Source organism: Lygodium microphyllum, chromosome 23 (genome assembly GCF_053477565.2).
Source record: "Lygodium microphyllum isolate KBCC chromosome 23, Lygodium_microphyllum_v1.1.10, whole genome shotgun sequence".
Taxonomy (NCBI): Eukaryota; Viridiplantae; Streptophyta; class Polypodiopsida; order Schizaeales; family Lygodiaceae; genus Lygodium; species Lygodium microphyllum.
In genome coordinates, this window is record NC_141157.1 from 104,830,680 (window position 1) to 104,853,790 (window position 23,111).

Sequence of the window (23,111 nt, forward strand, 5' to 3'; positions counted from 1 at the left end):
GAAGTAAAATTAGCCTAAGTGGATAATTTATTAAAAGGAGAAGTAATAAGCCATACAAGTGGTTAGGGTGCCCAACCTTTATTGAAAACACTACCCCTAACCATAATGTATAAAAGCCGAAATTAAAGGGAAGCGCTCATTCTTATATGAAATTTGTGAGATTTAACTTCCTCCTTTCCTTGGTTCCATTGCAACTATGTGAGTGATAAGGCATGAGGGACTTGGAGACTAAAACACTCTTAACATCCATCCTTCTCTTACTCTTCTTCCTCTTCTCTTTTTTATGTTTCATGCCTAAGAAAGTACAATAGTTGCAAAGGGCACCCTCAAGGAGCATGTGACCATCCACTTTACATTTTAGGAATGGACTACAAAGAGAACATATTGGAGAGGTGTGTCTACTACAACCTGTTGAGTCATTGAAATTTCTCTCTTATATGAGCATCATGAGAGGATAATATACTGATTTAGAACTTAGAGTAGAGCGACAATGTGGGAGATATTATCTTTAATGAGTAAGGTCTTCATCCAAGTCCCATCATTGAATACTCCTAGAGTCCAAAGTTTGCAATGATGGTGCACATATTTTGCAATTACCTTAATCAGGAGAAGGTAGATACAATCTAGTATCTATAGAGATCGTGCTCTTTAGATTGACTATGATTGTGGAGATTCATTACATGCAAACGAGCAAACAAAGATATTCTTGATAGCCAAATAATTGGACATAGATAAAGTAGGGGATGGCCCCTTCAACTTTATAGAGTTGTTTGGCTTAGTGTGCAAGGTAGAAAACCTTACCACTAACTCAAAAACAAGCACAACCATTTGGGATGTGCTCATGTAAAATGATATCGCAAACATTTGGGATGTGCTTAGGTAAAATGATGCTACCTATGAGAATGGGTATCACACTCAAAATTAGGAGAAAACAAAGATCTGCTTAATGGCCAAATAATTGGACATGTATAGAGTAGGGGGTGGCCCCTACAGCTTTATAGAGTAGGTTGAATTAGTGTGCAAGGAAAAAACCTTACCACTAACTCAAAAAAGAAAATCATAAACCTTTAGAATGTGCTTTAGTAAAACAAAAGTCATATTGTTCACAAGGTTAGATAGTAATGAGAAGCCCAAAATTTTCAATCTAAAAAACCTCTTCATAATGCGCTTCACAAAGGTCATGGGTACAAGGAAAATCTTATTATATGGCTGATGAATCTTGAGCAACAAGAGGAGAAGAATGAGAGAGATTGTGTTTCAAAAATCCAAAGCATGCACAAAGGGATTCTTTTAGGAGAAAGACACAACTCCAAGGCTATCAAAAAAGCTATTGTCAAGAATATCCAAGACAAAAGAGTTTCTAAGGAAATTCCAAGTAATTCACAATTAAATAGATCCAACATCAATTAAACCCTTGATGAAGCAATATAAATCAATGATCTTCATAGGAAAAGGAATAGGGACAAGAAGGGGATAATCAATCAAACTTGATAAGACTTTAAAACAGCCATTAAATTATTAACAAAACGTAGAACATGTGCACTACGAAAGTGATAATTTGTCATTAGAGTACCCTAGTACTACTCAAGCATGGAAAATTTGTTGCTAACAATTTATGCATGAAAGCGCATACTACCAAGCCACAAGAAGATTCCTTCATTTTACACAATTTCTAGATCTAGGATATTGAGAAAAATCAAGGTCCATACTACTAAAGAGCACAAGAACATGCAATATCTATGCCACTAAAGTAAAAGCCAATGGCCCATAGAGTAAACATTAATCCATAAAGAATACTAAGACATCTAGCACCATTTGTGACTCACCCTCAATGATGCTCCTATACATTACATCCCATAGAAGAAGAGGAGTACACACAACCCATACATCATGTATGATGAAGAGGGAAATGTTGTTCTCTTGGACTATCACCCAATTCTTATGACAATGCTAGGATATGGTCAAGGGAGAGAAACAACCTAGCCCCTTTGAAACCATCAAGTGCTACAATTTCGAGTGACTAGATCATGTTCCCACTAAATATCCACAAAGATTAGATCCTCCTATGGATAACCAATGGTGCACCACAATACTCTTTACCTCACAATTGGGTATGGATATCCATGTAATTGCAAGCTGCTCCATTTTCACTACTCGCCCACTTTTTGTAGGTGGCATCCCAAGCATAAGTGATACTAGTATAATAGGTTTGTAGGCTAGTTAGTGCTTGTGTAAAGACTTGGCTTCATTACTACTTGATGCATATGCAATCATTGATGTCTATATGGATATGATTTTGCTCCCATATGATATGGAAAATACTCTGAGATTGATGAACCAAATCTTCCAAAAAAATTCCCACTTCTAAGCAGCAATGAGCACATCATGTTTGGCTTGAATGAGCTCACCAAGTCTTGCATTGTCTCTCACTGTGTATCTTAGATGCAATTGTCATGCAGATCATGAACTGAAAATCATCAAAAGATGCATGGGACATCTTGGTGCATTATTATGGCACCACTAGTGCATGAAAAATTTAGCTGAAACAAAAGTTTAATACTATGGATAGAAAAGGATAGTCAATACAGGAGTATGTCATAGAGATCAAGATTATTGTTGATCAATTAACTTCTATTGGAGATGAAGTAGAGGATGAGGACTTGGTTGAAGTTACTCTAAATGGTCTTGGACATGAGTATAAGTTGTTTGATATATCTATATCATTGTGGTAAGAGATGAGTGATTTCAATGAGTTGATGTCATTGCTTCTTCACAAAGAGATCTTCTATTCAAATCAAAGAGGCCAAGGTAGCCATGGAATAGGGTCCTCTCACAGTCAAGTAACTAACCAAAATGCATATCAGAAAGTGAATACTTAGCATGTGCAAAATAGTAGAGGTGGTGGATACTTCCAAGCAAGGGGGAGATCCAACTCTAGAGGTGGAGGTTCATTGGAATCTCAGAATACAAATAAGCAATCCAATAAGGACAAGGATTGTCACTACTATGGTAAATATGGCCATATTACTAGGAATTGCTAGAAGAAACAACCAATTTAGAAAATTGGAGATAAGCAATATGATCATTACGCCTCATCTAGCCATGTTGATGATGGTATCTAGCCATGTTGATGATGGTAGTGTTTACAGAATGTTTGATATGGCCTATGTATGGGGAGAGAAATAAAAAGGGGTATAGATAAAGACAGGGATATGGAGAGAAAAGGAATGGATAAAGAGATATAGAGGGAGGCAAACAAATAAAAGGAAAGGGAGAGAAAGAGGATTAGAGATTTTAAAAAAGGAAGATCATAAATGAGGGAAACAAAAACCTGTTGCTTGTCGTAATGTAGACCAAATAAAAAACAATGATGGTTGTGATGTCCAAGATCGTGAGGCATATCTTAATCATCATGTCCCATGTCCTTGCTCTCAATGCAAGCTAGCAATCAGATGAAAGAATCGCTTGTCTATAGAACATGCACGACGATTCGGTGAGTTCCAATCAGAGATCATTGATCAGGCGATCTCAAACTTTGAGCGAATGGTAAGAAAAGTGTGTATCCATCATGCCTTACATTCACAAACTAATTGAATATCATATACAAAAACATTAGACGTGCTCATAAAATTTATATAGGGGGAGGTGATGCCTCATCCCGAGGAGGAATGTACCTATTGTAAGCCAATTAGAAGAGTTAGTGGGCATGTGATGGATGGAGTGCGTGAGCCAATCCACCAGTTGGAAGGCACAATTCAGTCTACACCCTTGGTACCAAAGGAGATAGTTAGCCTTTCGGACCTTCCTCCAATCTTGGATTTTGAAATGGAGGCAATGATCAATGCATTGATGCCTATGGATGCTGAGTCATCTAATCCGCTGAGAGAGGAAGTGTCCATACCATTATATGATGGGTGCTGAATATCTCACCTGAAGATGCCCGCCCATCTTCTTTCTCTAAAGATGACACACTATCAGGGCTAAAATCCCATGATTGGCATAAGATATGTCAGGCTTGTACTGGCCTTGATTGTAAGTGGCTTGCATATTTTGCTATTTAGTATCTAGTTACGTTTGCAATGCTTCTTCATTTGTGGTAGTTTGTATTACCAATCACGATCACGGGATGCCTCACTCCAAAAATACACCGAGGTTGTGGAATTTAGTACAATGGATCTCACAAAAGGAGATCAAGCTATCCTCTATTGAATCTCCAAGAGAGGAACCAGTGGAGATGGTCTATCTCTTTGAGAAGTACCTACCCACCAGCATGCTCATGATACAAACTCACCTCATGGTACATCTTGTAGATGAAGTAGAGATTGCGGGACCCATCCATATATGCGATGGATGTTCTTCTTGGAGCGCTTCATGAAAAACCTAAAAGGTTTTGTGTGACAATGAGCTTGGCCAAAAGGTAGCATGGCTGAAGGTTGTGGCTGGTGTTGGAGGCGTTAGTGCATATTTCACAATGGCTACCAAAAGTGGATTCAATCAATAGTGTGCTATGATTGTTGAAGGACAATGATAGACTGAGTGAAGATGTGGTGGTTGAAAATGGAGTAGGAAAAAGTATGGATGTTGCAATGGAGGAGAAAGTGAATCATTTTTGTATGTTGCATCATGCATCCATGGGTGCTACTTCAAGAGATACTACCCCCATGGGTACACCAGATGTACAAGGGTCTCCTAGTTATGCCTAGGAGTGCAGTTATAGCTGGAAGAGAACACACCTTAGACATACCTCAGAGGGGTTTAGATACCTTGTAGATGATAAAACAGGTGGTGTGATCATGAATGATGAGGGGAGGAGGGTGATGTCTCTCATGAGAGAGTTGTGCTAACAAGTTTTTAGGCACAATGTCTTGGATCATTGAAAGAATATACTCGAGGGGAGCTAGGGCTATATAGCGGCATCCTTACACATGGAGTTTGTGGTATGTATCGTGACAAAGAGATTTTCCGCTGGGTGGATGATGGAATGTATGCATGTATACATATCACATAAACGATTGGACACACGTAAGAGATTAAAAGTGGTGTCTCAAAGCTTGAGTGGCTAGATGAAGATGATTGGAAGAGACTCAGGGAGGAGGCTATAGATTCTCCAAGACATTGGCGACAGGCAACAGAAGCAATAGGCAACAACAAGGGCAGGATTGGAGATGGGGATCGTGCATCATTTGGGGAGTAACGGCCACAAGACTTATCTGGAGGACTTTGTAAGTTTTTCTTTTGTTTTTCTCGCTTTCTTATTTGCAATATCACTTGTTCTAACAATCATATTTCTAACCACTTATTCCATTTTCTTTGCAGCACTACATCACAAATCGAAATCCCACCGACTTGGAGACTTGATATGTAGAGAGACACGGTCTCACTACACTCATCAATAGATTGTACGCATGTGGCAGCCCAGTAAGTCAATTATCTTTCTTGCTTGTAGTTACTAATTTTTTCTTAAATGCATTATGTATGGTCGACTGATGTGTAGTTGTTTATTTTGTAGAGTCTGTTTGATGCTCCTTTGTGTCTAGTTGAGCTTTCTGATGGTGAGGATTTGTATCTCATGCTTAGAGTTCGTTAGATGCTCCTTTGCGTTGAGATGAGCTTTTTGATGGCGAGGATCTATAGCTTATGCTTGGATTTGTGAAGCACACACCTTCTTCTTCTTTGGTCTTATGATCTATGCACGAATCTTCCATGTACTATTTCTTAGATAAACTTATTATCCTTTGTATCTTACAATAATTACAAATAGAATTTCATGTTAGTTGTGGCTCTCTTCTCTCTCCATGGTTCCATGTAATCTCATGAGTTTTGATCAGCGGTCTTGTACTTATTCTATGTATCACTCTCGTGGGTTCAAGTACATTTTGCGCTCATCTTGATGGCCATTGGTGCTATATGTGGTAGGGCAGCTTGCTGTCCTAGCACAGTTTTTTTTCCTTTGTAACAATTGCTAATTTCTCTACATGTATCACTATTGCTACCACAATTCACGTCGCAAACCATTGCTATATGCATTCCTATTTGCGTTACTTTTGAGATGCAAATAGTGACACATATAGTGATGGTTTCTGCGACGATTTTGTAGAGAGGCTTTTGCCGATGATTTTAGTGACGATGGGGGAAATTTATTTAATGAACATTTGCATCACTTTGAACGTCGGTATGATGCCTGTATCTTGTAGTGATACTAGCGTCTAGGGTGAACAAATGACATGTCTTTTGCCTCAAGCTATCACCTTATAACCATTTCCAAACTCTTTAATAAAACATCCATGCTTATTGAACCAAAATTGTAGACTTTGCCTTGCCATTTGCCCAACTGATAGCAAATTCTTAGTAATTTAAGGAACATGTAGGATATCATGTAAATTCTTCTTCTAACCATCATGTATAACCAAAGGAACTACACCCTTATGCTTAATATTATGTGATTGGAGACCCCTTAATTAACATACCATACATCATCTGACTTATGGTCCTTAGTGGCATTACTTTGGGCTGATTTCAATGAGTTGATGTCATTGCTTGTTCAAAAAGAGGTCAAGCTTGGATTAGCTATTGGATCAAGTAGCTCAAAAAGTTGAGATGCGGTCTTCTATTCAAATCAAAGAGGCCATGGTAGCAATGGTATAGTGTCCTCTCATGGTCAGGGGACTAACCAAAATGCATATCAGAATGTGAATACTTAGTATGTGCACAATAGTAGAGGTGGTGGATACCTCCAAGCAACAAGGGGGAGATCCAACTCTAGAGGTAGAGGTTCATTGCAATCTCAGAATATGAATAAGCTGTCCAATAAGGACAAGGACTATCACTATTGTGGTAAATATGGAAAAATTACTAAGAATGGCTAGCAGAAACAAGAAAATTAAAAAACTAGAGGTAAGCAATATGATCATTATGCATCATCTAGCAATGTTGATGATTGTAGTGTTGATTGAATGTTTGGTATGGCCTATGTTCGGAATAATTGCACTAAGGAGACCATAAGTCAGATGATGTATGGTACATTAACTAAGGGGCCTCCAATCACACAATGTTAAGCATAAGGATGTAGTTCCATTGGTTATACATGATGGTTAGAAGAAGAATTTGCATGATGTCCTACATGTTCTTCAATTATTAAGGATTTGCTATCAATTAGGCAAATGGCATAGCAAAATCTACAATTTTGGTTCAATAAACATGGATGTTTTATTGAAGAGTTTGGAAATCGTTGTAAGCTGATAGCTTGAGAAAAAAGGCATGTTATTTGTTTAGCCTAGATGCTAATATTCCATAGCTAAGAGTAGATAGTGTACAATTAGAGATATTGAGATTTGGTATAAGCGCATTGGACATATCAATGTCCAAAGGTTGTATACTATGCAAAAGAAGCAATTGTATAGGCTTGCCAAAGTTTGCCTACTCGGATTTAGGTCATGTTTGATGCATGTCAGTTTACTAAGTAGTCTTGATTTCTATTCATGAAGAATATTCTCAAAACAAATCTAGACCATTGTTCTTGATCCATTTAGATGTTTGGGGACTAGCCCATAATGTTTCTCTTGGTGGATCCCAATATTATGTCACATTCATTGGTAATTTCAACAGATATACATGGGTGTATATCTTGAAGTAGAAGGATGAAGTACTTGTTTTTGATTATTTTAAGCAATAGGTTGAGAAGGAATTAGACTATTCTATCTCTTGTTTACACATGCACTTTATTATTGGGTTGAAGCCATAATGATAACTATGTATATGCTAAATCTAACTCCTATAACAAGGATTCATGACATGATACCTTATCAAAAATTGTATGGACACAAGCTGCGGATGTTAACTATCTTAAAGGCTTTGGCTGCATTGCACATTCTAGATGAAAAGAGAAAAAAGTTAGATCCTAAGGCATAAAAATGTGTGTTTATTGGCTATGCTCAGGAACAGAAAGCTTAAAAATGCTTTGATCCATCTACATGGGAATCTATCAGCAACAAAGATGTCATACTTGATGAGTTGGCTTTGTGGTAAGGTTCCTTTGCTATTGTTCCCTATGATCAGTCTTCAAGTCATGTATCTATTGCTATTCAACATCATAGTACTAATATGTTTGGACCTACAAGTGACATATCTTCAAGTGTTTCTCCTTGGAGTGGTAGATTACACAGTCATGCATCACCATCCACTGATAGTGCTATGTCAATGAGGGAGAGAAGTGAAGCAAAAGGCAAAGGCAAAGAGAATGTTCTTGATGATGCTACTAGGATGTTGACTTCAAGATATGACTCAGCTAACATCTTGGATAGTGAATTTGGAATTTCATCCATTTATACCTTGAAGTTAAGGAGAATATATATGTCCTTCCTCATGAGGAGAGAGGGGAGTCAAATAGTCCACCTCTGTTCAAAACATCAAAGAGGGTGAGATACCCTACTGGCATGCTTATATATAGTGGATTTTCAACAATGCATTATGCATATATGACAACATTCATGGAACATTGATAGCCTACTACATTGAGTGAGGTTGTTGTGGACAAAAATTGGTGATATAAGATAATGGATGAGGATATGAATGCACCAATTCAAAATAGACTTGGGAATTAGTAGCACTACATGATGGTAAGAAGTCAATAGGTTATAAATGGGTCTATAACGTTAAGTATAAGTCAGATGCCACCATTGAAGGGTATAAAGCTAGGCTAGTGGCAAAAGGATATCACAACAATATGCCCTAGATCATGAAGAGACATTTAGCCCCATTGTCAAAATGGCAACCATCACAATAGTTATTGCATTGGCTGCAACAAAGGGCTGGAAATTACACCAAATGGATGTTAAGAATGCATTTTTTTAATGGAGGCCTGGCAGAAGAGGTGTTTACGGATCAGCAAGAAGGGAATGTCCACACCCTCAATATCCGTACTATGTATGCAAACTGAAAAAGGCACTTTATGGGCTGAAATATGGTCCAAGAACTTGGCATGCATGGATTAGTACTTACTTGTAGAGACTTGGATTTGTAGTTGGAAAGGCTTATCATAATCTGTTTCCTAACAAAACAAATGCAAGTCTTGTGATACTAGTGATCTATCTAGAAGTCTTGTGATACTAGTGATCTATCTAGAAGTCTTGTGATACTAGTGATCTATGTAGATGATCTAATCATTATAGGGGATGATAACATTGAGGTACACAATGTTATGGCCATGTGGGTGGACTCTCATATAGACTAAATTGGTTATATATCTTTCGGTGTATGTGTGTTTGAAATGTTTTGTGCTCTGTTTTTTTCTATAATTACTTGGCCTTTGAAATCTCTAAATTATTTCAATCAAGTTATATATATATATCTACTTTTCTTCAATGCAAACGAATATTAATAGATAAATTAGGTATGAAACAACGTGTTACACTGAGTGATATGGAATAATGGGAGACTATGAGGGTTCTTGGCCCTCTCTATTGACAGCTCCACACTGTGTCATTTCTGAAAAAATGATCAGTTTTAGGATAACAGTTTGGATAGAGCAATACAAATATCCAAGAACGAGAAGATGCCAAAAATGCTCAAAAGATGCTTGCAAATCTACTAACAAGACCCTTTAATGCTCTAAGTGTACTAACTCCAAATATCTACTAGTGGTATGTGCAGTAAAGTAATGATGTCATGGCATTTGCAAGGCTTCCACTCATGATATAGAGGTGTGCATATATGCATGCAACCAACTGGCTTAGGGAGGTAACTAACAAGGAACTAGGGTGAATGGCATCACATATTGGAACTCATCAAGGACATTTTTGGTGGTTGCACCCACAATTCCATATGATCAATAAGATTAGCCTTCAATTAGACTACGGGAGGAGATAGAGATTAAGGAAGAGGTAGTTGAGAACCTCATTGATCCTGGAACAAAACCTACTTCTTTTGTATGCAGCAAGAAGGACATTGGTGGCATGGATTTCCAAAAGCAATGGGGTGATAAAGGCAAGGCTCCTATGCATTCGGTGAAGGTGGTTGAAATTGAGGAGTTACCCGACCCCACAGTCAATGTTATTACCAAATCTAGGAAGAGAGTGAAGAAAGAACTAGTAGAAATCCTACTAGAGTTCTCTAGGCCATGCAAGAAGCCATTCGACATTAGCCTACAAGAGTGGTCAACAATAAAACTAGTGGTGATGTTGGACTTGGGTCAGTTTTGGAAAAGGTTCCAATGTGCGCAGAGACAAAGAATGTAACACCATAGGCTTCAGTAGAGATACCTAATCTAGAAGTTCATATGCAAGATGCACCAGCAAAAGGAAATGCTATCCTACCACCTTACTATATCAACCTTCTTTAACCTATGACCACTTACACTAAATTCTTTAACCTATGACTTTGGCCCCTTTAATGTCAAAGGTGGAGACCTCAATAGCAACAACAACAGAAGATGTGGTATAGAAGGCACACGACCACCGTTGTTTGACTTAACTATTCTAGTAACCTTTGTTCAATCTCAAGGTCAGATTATCAAAAATATTTTACTAGATAGTGGCTTGAGAGTCAATATTATCGCCAGTTGTCACGAGTTTGGCCTCATGGATGGGAGCCAAAACCTTGTTTCTGATCCATATAGCAAATCCATAGCATGCAATAGGTATGACCCTTGGGTGTACTTCTCTCTTTGGTGATAGAAGTAGCCATTATTTATTTTCTAGTATCCTTTATGATGTTAAATATGGTAACGGAGGGAGAAGATTGCTACCTTCTTTTAGGCTACCCTTGGCAGCTCTGGAAAGCTCGAGTTAGTCACAATGGGCATGTAGGCCATCTGATGGCATCAAGATAAGATCAAATTTTCTCTAACTAAGATTCCTTCCCCACCGCTCCTAGTAACCAATGAAATTGTGATTTATAATGATCTCTTACAATTTGGGAAATGATATATTGATAAGTAAGTAGATCGTGATCTACCATGTAAAATAGCAGATCCTTCCAACCCAACTCCAGCTAACGCTATGGAGCGTTGGGAAGTAGTTTCATTAGTGGCTTCTTGATTTTATCAACATCGAATATCTTTACAATGAGATTCAATTCCTATCCACGTGCAACAATACTAGATGAATGTGCACACAAAGCTTGCGAGTTCGCGCTGCACCTTCAACTCTACCCCCTATGCTACCAAACAAGGACTTAGCTATCAAGTGGGAGGACAAGTCATAGAGCGAGAAGTTGGCAGAGGAGAATGTCACTACGGATAGTGATGAACATATCGTATTGGCTTCGGAAAGATGGAGGATGTATTCATATTACAACCAGGTGGTTCATCTCAACATCCTACCTTGGAGCTGTTGAAAGAATACTGTTAGGTGTTGGAATAGTAGAATGCGGCTTTGAACGAGTGGGCACAATCTTGTAGAATGATGTGCTCTGCTACCATGCCAATTTTGAAGCTAAGATAAAATCTTTGTGGGATGAAACTCCTGAAATCGTGTAGGATACGCTTCCCTACCATGATGCATGTTGCTCCCCTTACACTTTTCACTTTAGAGCTCACACCTACAAGTTTCCCCCAATAGGAGAAGACTTGCACTCAACAAGATGATGTCAAGGAGTAGCACCAACAGAAGCCACCCGAGTCCTTTAACGATAAGGAGACCACTTCCAAGGATCCCAACAAGTCTACTCTAGTGTAATGAGATCGTCCGTCTACCTTAGATATCCGAATGATGCAGGCCCAATAGGACACAAAGCTGACAAAAAGTTACGTAGAGTGAACTTAGGATGAGGTACAAGTTATGCAATCGGAATGGACAATTAATCCAATGCAAACATGGTTGTTTCCTGAGGCCAATATCCTATAGAAGTTTTCAAGAGGATTGGGACCTCCTTTAGTAGTTGATGATGGAACTAGGTTCATCAAGGCATTGGCGATGGAACCGATTTATTATAACATTCAGTAGCCTTCACTTTGGGTATGGATGAGGACTTATAAGGAGATGAAGCATGACAAATATCGTCATTGTCGGGCTCTCTTGCCTCCACCTTTTGTTAGGCCGCGGCCTATAGACGGCCTCTAAGTACCGCCCCTTAGAATCCTTCAATGTCTCCAGCTCTGAACCTTACAACATGAGTGGTGTTCCTTCTGCCAGCATATCTGGTTTTGGTCGCGGTCACTCGAGATAAGCTCGTGGTAGCCGATTCTGGTGACAACAAAGAAGATGACGGGACTGCGGGTCCACGTCCACCACATGTGCCATCTATTTGGGTGCCAAGAAAACTAATTATTGGTGTCTATCGAGATCCGCAAAATTTTGAGGGTTTGTCGCCGGGGACTGAGAGGAGGCCGAAGGTTGGCCCGCAGACAAAGGTGGCGTTATCCCTCCACCGTCTAGAGCGAGGGGTAGCGTTGCTCCGTTTCCGGCCTCACGCGGTCCCCCCTCCTTCAAGCACGGAGAGATGCCAGTTCCCTCCGGGCGGCTACGATCTCCTCCACTCGAGACTTGGAAACGGGCGCCGCTGCGAAGGGCCGCATCCAAGAACGGCCTCGCGTCCCAGTACAACATACCAGCCGTCGACATCCGCCCGACCGTACATTTCCCCCTCCTCGGGTTACAGGCGTCATAATACACCCAGGAACGAGAGCATTGAAGGCCGCCGGCTGCCGCAATGTAAACCGTACCTGTCGTGCCAAGCTTCGCATGTGGGAGATGAAAGCCCTCTTGCCCGCGCCCCGATCCAGAGTCCCGAGTGACACACCTCCACACACAGTGACCTCGATCATGTGTTGACGCTTTCGAGTTCTCTAGACTCTCACACTCTAGAGCCGCCGTCCTGCCTCCTTTGAAATCCGGAGCTTCAGCAAAGATCCAGGCTAACTCAGGAAGAATGCATTAGAAGATCGTTCCCTTGGATTTTGGACGGCCTTTTCCTTTTCGACGTACGGTATATGCAGAGTATTAAAAACAGCTCTACTTCGAAGTTATATATGACACATACTTATGCATGGATGCTAGAATCGTTATGAACACTACACAGCGCTAGTTGTATGAGCTTTGGTGCATGAACACTAGTACTGTGCTCAGCATACTAGTCCACATATTATTCCCCGGTTATCTCCATGTTGGGAAATCCCTTAAGCCCATTTACATTATTGAGGACCTTACTATGGAGGATAAGGAACAATTGCTTAACTTGTTGGAGGAATACAGAGATGTTTTTGCCTCAACCTTAAGGGTATTTCCTTGCAAGTTCTCACCCACAAGATTCCTCTAAGGGATGGTACCAAAAGCTAATCAACAGTGAGCCTATCCAATGAATCATCGATATTCTCATCATGTCATGGAGGAGATCAATAAGTTGCTAAAAGCGAGATTCATCTACAAAATCGAGCATATAGACTAGGTATCATCAATCATCATGATACCCAAAAAGAACTGGAAATTTTGCATACGCATCAATTACAAGAAATTAAATGCCACAACCAAGGGAGATCACTATCCGCTACCATACATTGACCACATAATCAAGTAAGTAGTAGGAAAGAAACTTACAGCTTCTTAGACGGGATTGCAAGATATAATCGAGTGCAAGTCCACCAGGATGAAAGACCAAAAAACTACCTTTCCCACCAATTTGGGGGGGGGGGGGGGGGGGGGTATATTCACTTATATTGTCTCGCCTTTCAGATTGACTAATGCACTAGCAACCCTCCAGAGGGTCATGAGCACTATCTTTAAGGACATGCATGCTATGGAAGTAGCTCAAGGTATTTGTCGAGGACTTGTGTGTCCACTCTAACTAGGCATAACATCTTCACAAGCTTCACCTAGTCTTTCAAAGATGCAAGTAGTATAACCTCTCCTTGAATCCCCTCTCAAGTTCTAAGCTTGGGCTATGTCATGTCTAAGAATAGAATTGCTACTAACTCCGCTAAAACCAAGGTTATCATGAACCTCGCCCCACATACCAATCCAAAGGGGGTACAGTGCTTCTTGAGCTATATCAAGTATTATTGATGCTTTATGCTAAACTATGCTACCATCACATGACTACTCTACAATCTACTAATTACATGGGCCTAGACTAAGGAATGCTAAGCTTCCTACAAAGCATTAAAAAGTACTCTCATGATTGCTCCTATCCTAAGAGCCCTAGATTGGCCCATAACATTCCATGTATAAATCAATGCCTCTAAAATGGAGTGTTATGAAAACCTCATGAGCATATCATGGATTTCCATGTGAACTTTGCTAGTCACCAGCTCATCTAGGTGGAAATGAACTATTCCACCACCAAAAGACAAGGATTAGTGATGTTTTATGCTGCAAAAAGATTTCAGCATTATCTCCTTGCTACACCCTTCACCTTCTTTGTTGACTATCAAGCATTATTGTACCTTTTAAATAAACCTTGTGCCATGGGATGCATCACTTGATAGCTCTTGTTGCTATTGACGCTTTATTTCTTGGCCATTAACAAAGTTGTAGAAAATCTACTCTCAATGTTCTTAGTCATTCATAGGAGATCAGCCCCATATTACCCACAAGAAAATGGCCAAGTATAATTGACAAGTAAAACACTGATGAATATCCGAACTAATCTACTCTCTTCCTCTCAAAAAAATTTAGATAATAAATGCATGCTAGCATTCTGAGCTTATAGAATGGTATACAAAATGACCATATCCTAAACTCAAGGTAGCCTTGCGAGCTTATAGAATGGTACAAAAAATGGTAGCCTTACGGACTTAGGAGTCGAAAGAGGCAAAAATTAAAAATTATATAATAATTTAAAAAAATAAATGGTTTTTAAAAAATTTTAATCCCTCATTTGCATAGATCTACGTTGGCTAAGATAGACTCCATCACAAGTAATAATGAGTCATTCACTATCTGCAAACTCATCTACCTACACTCCAAGTTTATACCTTGACTGAACTTGAGTTCACATTGTGACCCTCCTGAAGTTCACACAATCTACTTGAAGAGCGTTGTCACAGTGTGTAGGCATTTGTCGAGGACTTATGTGTCCACTCTAACTAGGCATAACATCTTCACAAGCTTCACCTAGTCTTTCAAAGATGCAAGTATTATAACCTCTCCTTGAATCCCCTCTCAAGTTCTAGTTGTGGGTCAACCATAGAATAAGCTTGGGCTATGTCATGTCTAAGAATAGAATTGCTACTAACTCTGCTAAAACCAAGGTTATCATGAACCTCGCTCCACATACCAATCCAAAGGGGGTACAGTGCTTCATGAGCTATATCAAGTATTATCGATGCTTTATGCTAAACTATGCTACCATCACATGACTACTTGGTGCGCAGATCGGTCGCTGTATGCTCACGTAGTGAATCCCGGAAGGTCCCCAAGAACAATGAACTCTACCTTTTTGCACAAAAAACAATGTAAAAGCATGAACGACAAGAAGCAAGAGACCAATTGGGTTCAATCTCCCCCCATGCCTTGTGTGAGCGCTTCACAAAGCATGTATTTTATGTATATTTCCATCTTCATGCTCAATAATAGCCCAATTTACAAAAATATGACAAGCTTTTAGCTTTTGAGTTTGCTTTCTACAAAAATAGGAAATAAAGCTAATGGACGGTGCCCATAGAGTCTGGCACGCCCAATCTCAATGTCCAAATAGAAATAACATATCCGTGCGCATAGGCGCATACAAAATAATAATCAATAATCGATGTCTCAATAGACATAACAAAATATAGGCGTGGCGCCTATCAAAATATAATCCAAAGGTCGAATACTCGCTAGACTCCAATGCTTTTCTCCGCCACTGCTGCTATCTCTACACATCAACTGAAGCATTCACAATCGTTAGTAAAATAATACAATTAAACCGACAAAAGTGAATACCTAGCAGTCTTCAGCTACATAAATAAATCAACTGGTTAGGAATAAATCCTAACCTTAATTTATTACGAGTGCGCACTCTAAACTCATAAACGTTTATTAATTTAACATGTATTTTGCGGAATCACCCGTTATGGAATCACCCACGTACACACTAAATTAATGAAACGCCCGAAAAGGACAGGCGTCCCCATCAACTTCTCGCACAAAGAATCCTCTTTGTGTATGAGCCCCGGTCATCTAAGTTTACGGAATCCACCGTAAAACCTCACGGAATCCACCGTGGCACGGAATCCACCGTGGAATATGCCTCCTGGCATAAGTAAATGTCTAATGCTTTGCTGGTCAGTCTTTATCATGAATTCTGAACACATTAAGTAGTGTTTCCACTGTCTTAATGCTTGTACAACTACTAATAGTTCTTTGTCATAAGTGGAATATTTCAGCTCAGAGGGTTTCAGCTTAGAACTAGAATATGCTATTGGATGATTGTCTTGCATTAGTACGGCTCCTATTCCTGATCCACTAGCATCGGTCACAACTAGAAAGAATGGTCTATTAAAGTCAGGCAATTGTAAAACAGGGGCATTGGTTAATGCACGTTTCAGTAAGTCAAAGGATTTCTGCTGGTTTTTAGTCCATTGATAAACAATTCCTTTCTTGAGAAGTTTGGTTAATGGTAAAGCAAGTAATGAAAAATTACGTACAAATTTCCTATAGAAACTAGCAAGACCAAGGAATGAGCGTAACTCATGCACATTTTTAGGAACATGCCAATGCAATATTGCATCAATTTTCTTAGGATCAACTTTAATTCCTTCAGATGATACAATATGACCTAAATACTCAATTTCTGTCTTAAAGAATTCACTCTTTTCAAGATTTGCAAACAATTGATTTTCTTTCAATAATTGAAAAACTAATAACAAATGCTCATAATGCTCTTTTTCACTTTGACTAAACACCAAAATATCATCAAAGAAAACAATCACACAGTACTGATATTTTAAAAAGATACGGTTCATCATTCTACTAAAGGTGGCAAGTGCATTAGTCAATCCGAATGGCATGACTAAGAATTCGTAATGGCCAAACTGTGTTCTGAATGCAGTCTTAAATATATCAGATCTATCTAGCCTTACCTGATGATATCCAGACTTAAGGTCAATTTTACTAAATATAGAAGATCCTTGCAGTTTGTCCATAAGGTCATCAACTCTAGGTATAGGATACCTATTCTTTACAGTGATCTTATTTAAAGCTCGGTAGTCAATACACATACGATAGGTATTATTCTTTTTCTTGACTAAAAGTACTGGTGCACCAAATGGAGAACTGCTAGGTCGAATTAAACCTCTATTTAGTAATTCTTCAACTTGAGTCTGGATTTCTTTTTGCTCTATCTGATTGTGCCTATATGGTGCTTTGCAAGGTGGTTGTGTGCCAGGGATTAAATCAATCTTATGGTCTTCTGGACGTGAAGGTGGTAAACCTGGTGGTAGGTCTTCTGCAAAACAGTCCTTAAAATATGCAAGAAATTCCTTATGCCTAGGGTGCATATGATTTTCCTTTGCTTGCAATTCATTCACCCAAATGAGATATGATTTAGTACTCTTGCGTAATGCACGTTTTGCTTGAGTATGCGAAAGCAGTGGAAAAACATTAGATGCATGCATACCATATAATGTAATAGATTTTCCTTGAAAATTAATATTCATTGTGTGTGTGGAGTAATCTATGTCTGGGTTATGCTGGTGTCGCCAAGGCATTCCTAGAATAATGTCACTCGACTGTAATGGAACAACTAAGAAATTTCTTCTTTCAATGTATGAACCAATTTGAATCTCTAAATCTTGTACTTCTTGTGTGCCAGTATACCTAGTGCCTAAAAATGCAGCTTTTATGCGATAATGCATAGGTACAGTCTGTAATTTCAATTCCTTTATCAATTTTGCTGAAATAAAGTCATGAGTACTACCGTCATCATGCAAAATAGTCCTTTCCTTTCCATGCACCAAATATTTCATAGTCAATAATGAATGTGGAGTAGGCATACCTGGTAAAGTGTTGGAAGTAGTAGTAGTATCATCCTCATGAAATCAGGCATATCCTCATGCTCGTCTTCGTCCATGGCTCCAAGATAGTTGATATGTGCTGGTGGCTTCTTTGAATGACAATTTGCTGCGAGATGCCCAGGCTGGTGACACTTATAGCATACTATTGGCTTGGCTTTGGTTACATTATTTGCAATGGCTGGAAGTCTGGGTACATTTGGATTTGCTTGTGGAATAGGCTTGGGATTTGGATTGACATTGGATGGTAATGCAGGTGGTTTAGCCCAATTCTTGCGGAAAGATGGTGATGAGAAACGACCTGGATTAAACCTTCTAAAATTGGAATTGAATTGTTTAGATCCATAATTACCATTGGCTTGGAATTGCTGTGGTCGTCTGTCTCTACCGCGTAACTTATCTTCAGTGTCGTGAGCTAGTGAGATGGCATCTTCAAGGGTAGCAGGCTTGAACATGTTCACTTCAGCGTAGTAATGCCCAAGAAGTCCAGACATATACTTCCGCTTATGTGTCGTCTCTGGTACGTCTTCAAGCATGCGTAGCTGTAGGAGTGCATTCCAAAAACGCTATGTATACTGTGGAATAGGCTCACGATCCCGTTGTTGAAGTAAATCCCATTGCTTGATAGCCTTCTCATGAAATTGCAGTGGAAGGAAATTCTGCATGAACTTCTTCTTGAAATCTTCCCAAGTAGCAGGACATTCTATGCTCTTGCGTACTACAGTCCACCAAAGTGATGCTCTGTCTACCAAATGATTAGTAACACACTTGATTTTATCTTTTTCTGGATAAGTTTCCTCATGAAAATAGTCATCAAACTGGCTAATGAATGATAAAACAGTCTTTCCTTCTCGTATGCCATTGAAAGTGCGAAATTTGAAACTTCGTTTACTTATCTTTGATTCGTTGTGAATGGTTTGTGCTTCAAGAGTGGCGTCGATGGTACGTCGAATCAGATCTTCAGCTTGAGGTTCTTCTTTGTCGGTAGACGCTCTTTGTAATTTTGTCAATTGCGCTTGCAATGCTTGCCTAGCCCTTCGTTCTTCTTCCAATTGCAGCATGAATAGATCCAGCTTTTGTTCCATGGTAGGCTCAGGTAGGTCGTCTTCAGCCATAGGATCATCCATATGTGGTGTCGTCATCCTGTAAAACTCAAAAGACCTTTCTCACTCAAAATCAGGTTAGCGGGATGAGCGTAGCTCAAATTCGGGGTTACAAGGCTATGTATTTTTGGGTATTTCTTTCTCAATTTTCAAAAAATCTGCAATATTTCCTTCTTCGTTTGCTAAAAATACTTCAGCGGACTTGTGGATGGGTAGAATACCTTGCCACGAACAACTTTGCAGTTCAGAGTTTTTGCGCAGGAACAGCCCTTCTAGGAGTTTTGAGCACTAGTCAGTTCTGACTCCAGTTGACTAGTCTGACTTGCAGAGTTGCAGACTTAGCCGACTTGTAGAGTTGCAGACTTAGCCGACTTGCAGAGTTGCAGACTTGCAGAACTTAGGCCGACTTGATGAACTTGCACGACTTGATTCCAGTCGACTTGCAGGACTTGACTTCGGAGGTGCAGGACCTAAAGTTTATGAATTTGCTTGCCTTGTATGACTTGAGTAGTTTAGCTTTGACTTAAGGGATTAAGCTTGAAAAGCTTAATCAGTGAATCGTTTGATTTCGTGGGGGGGGGCCGTTTTCAGCACGGCGCGAAAAACGCGGAGACCTCCTCTTGTACCACGCGATGAATTTCTGGGCACTTAAGCTTCTTCTAAAGCTTAAGTCAAGCTTAAACTTAAGAGAGATAAGAGATATGAAATTTTTCTCACAGTATATCCACGATTTGATAAAGGAGATGAATGCGTGGTCCTCCGCCTGTACAGCCTGGTCCTTCGTGATCTGAGAGTGGAAACAGGGGTTCTTGATCGCCAGAAGTCTGCCTGTATCGACGGTTCACGATGAGATTGACTGTAGAGCCCGATCGTTCCAGGAGCTCTGCCTTCACTCGAGATGGATAGCAATTGGAAGCTCTTGATCTCAGCTCCGCTCTGATACCACTGGTGCACAGATCGGTCGCTGTATGCTCACATAGTGAATCCCGGAAGGTCCCCAAGAACAATGAACTCTACCTTTTTGCACAAAAAACAATGTAAAAGCATGAACGACAAGAAGCAAGAGACCATTTGGGTTCAATCTCCCCCCATGCCTTGTGTGAGCGCTTCACAAAGCATGTATTTTACGTATATTTCCATCTTCATGCTCAATAATAGCCCAATTTACAAAAATATGACAAGCTTTTAGCTTTTGAGTTTGCTTTCTACAAAAATAGGAAATAAAGCTAATGGACGGTGCCCATAGAGTCTGGCACGCCCAATCTCAATGTCCAAATAGAAATAACATATCCGTACGCATAGGCGCATACAAAATAATAATCAATAATCGATGTCTCAATAGACATAACAAAATATAGGCGTGGCGCCTATCAAAATATAATCCAAAGGTCGAATACTCGCTAGACTCCAATGCTTTCCTCCGCCACTGCTGCTATCTCTACACATCAACTGAAGCATTCACAATCGTTAGTAAAATAATACAATTAAACCGACAAAAGTGAATACCTAGCAGTCTTCAGCTACATAAATAAATCAACTGGTTAGAAATAAATCCTAACCTTAATTTATTATGAGTGCGCACTCTAAACTCATAAACGTTTATTAATTTAACATGTATTTTGCGGAATCACTCGCTATGGAATCACCCACGTACACACTAAATTAATGAAACGCCTGAAAAGGACAGGCGTCCCCATCAACTTCTCGCACAAAGAATCCTCTTTGTGTATGAGCCCCGGTCATCTAAGTTTACGGAATCCACCGTAAAACCTCACAGAATCCACCGTGGCACGGAATCCACCGTGGAATATGCCTCCTAGCATCACTACTCTACAATCTACTAATTACATGGGCCTAGACTAAGGAATGCTAAGATTCCTACAAAGCATTAAAAAGGACTCTCATGATTGCTCCTATTCTAAGAGCTCTAGATTGGCCCATAACATTCCATGTATAAATCAATGCCTCTAAAATGGAGTGTTATGAAAACATCATGAGCATATCATGGATTTCCCTGTGAACTTTGATAGTCACCAGCTCATCTAGGTGGAAATGAACTATTCCACCACCAAAAGACAAGGATTAGTGATGGTTTATGCTGCAAAAAGATTTCAGCATTATCTCCTTGCTACTATCAAGCATTACTGTACCTTTTAAATAAACCTTGTGCCATGGGATGCATCACTTGATAGCTCTTGTTGCTATTGACGCTTTATTTCTTGGCCATTAACAAAGTTGTAGAAAATCTACTCTCAATGTTCTTAGTCATTCATAGGAGATCAGCCCCATATTACCAACAAGAAAATGGCCAAGTATAATTGACAAGTAAAACACTGATGAATATCCGAACTAATCTACTCTCTTCCTCTCAAAAAAAATTAGATAATAAATGCATGCTAGCATTCTGAGCTTATAGAATGGTATACAAAATGACCATATCCTAAACTCAAGGTAGCCTTGCAAGCTTATAGAATGGTACAAAAAATGGTAGCCTTACGGGCATAACAATACAAAATAACCATTTGCGGATGTATCTTTATATTATATCTTGTATTTTTGGGAGTTCATTGTATAATAGCCTTGTATTTTTCATCTTATACGAGTCTGATATCCATATTAATGCAACCAAGGCACACAACTATTTTGGGATTTTTGGTATGAAGTTTGATTATTTTTGGGATCCCCATCATACTTGAAATACATTCAGTGGTAAATTGTATCGTTAATGGCCAAAAATTAGTATTTGGATCATAATTAATCATGGCACATCCATATCCTTGATTACACAATGTTGGCAATTCAATACTATTTTGTAGGTCATTGTCTAAGACATAGACCGGATCTCTTCATGCTTAGGGGTCAGAAGAGGGAAAAATTCAAAATTATATAATATTTTTAAAAAATAAATGGTTTTTAAAAAAATTTAATCCCTCATTTGCATGAATCTACTTTGGCTAAGATAGACCCCATCACAAGTAATAATGAGTCATTCACTATCTGCAAACTCATCTACCTACACTCCAAGTTTATACCTTGACTGAACTTGAGTTCACATTGTGACCTACCTCAAGTTCACACAATCTACTTGAAGAGCTTACTCACAATTAAACACAATTTGTGCGAGGCTTAACCATCTACCTCATCCAACTCAAGAGTTGGACCCTATCCTCACCTACCTTGAGTCGAGTTAGCTACCTTTCCTTATTTAAAAATGCTTGGAGTTGACTCCCATACTCATGTCTCATTCCTTCTTGAGGTTTATCCTCCCTAGTAGCCTAATAGTTGTCTTGAAGCCTTTGAATTCTAGCTCTATAGATGGCATCTCGCCAAGATAAGTGTGGAAATTATAAATAGTGTCGATAACATTGTTGATAAGTGAGAAAGATGGGACAATTTGTATGAGCTACATACTCTTATAGCCACCAATAGAGTAGGCATAAGTAAACTTTGGCGTGAAACTAAAATGAAGAAACTGTGCGAAGCTTGTAGGCAGCAGGCAATAGAGAAAGGTAGTTCCACAAGAAAGCAAGAGTGAAGGCTTCTCTGGAGTTGGTGCATGATGTTGACTTGTGTGATAAAATGCCTACATAAGCCGTGGGTGGATCTTCTTATTTTATGTTGATCATTGATGACTATAGGAGGAACGTGTGGGTATACTTCCTTTGTGATAAGGCTCAATCTTTCGGTAGGCTTAAAAAGTGACTAAAAATTATCGAGAATGAAACATGGAAAGTGTATAGAAATTTAGAATAAATGGTGATGGAAAGTTCATCTCAAAGGAGTTTGAAGGCTTTTATAAGAGCAAAGGGATTAAGCATCAATTGAAATTTTCTCATATACCTCAATAGAATGATGCTGTCAAGTGTTAAAATCACACCATTGTGGAAATGGGAAGGTACATGCTTAACGGTAAGGGATTGCCTGGGCAAAAGCTATGAATACTATAGTCTACACTTCTCAATTGGAGCTACAAAAGGGCTCTCATGAGCCCTAGCCCGAGTCCTAGCCCAAGCCTTAGGGCCAAGTGCCCCATGAGCCCCAGATTGAGCCCGAGAGCCTGAGAGCCCAAGCCCCAACCCTAACCC

At 39.4% G+C, this 23,111-nt stretch overlaps 1 long non-coding RNA gene and 1 other non-coding gene across 2 annotated transcripts; one reads left to right on the top strand and one right to left on the bottom strand.

The window, feature by feature from the left end:
* The first annotated feature begins 4,930 nt into the window (after positions 1-4,930).
* Positions 4,931-5,626, top strand: LOC148016571 (uncharacterized). The gene is made up of 3 exons (XR_015688013.1): positions 4,931-5,222; positions 5,317-5,418; positions 5,510-5,626. It is a non-coding gene; the product is annotated as an uncharacterized LOC148016571 (long non-coding RNA).
* A 6,707-nt stretch (positions 5,627-12,333) lies between these two features.
* Positions 12,334-12,598, bottom strand: LOC148016572 (signal recognition particle RNA). Its single transcript, XR_015688226.1, has one exon.
* Positions 12,599-23,111: the final 10,513 nt, after the last annotated feature.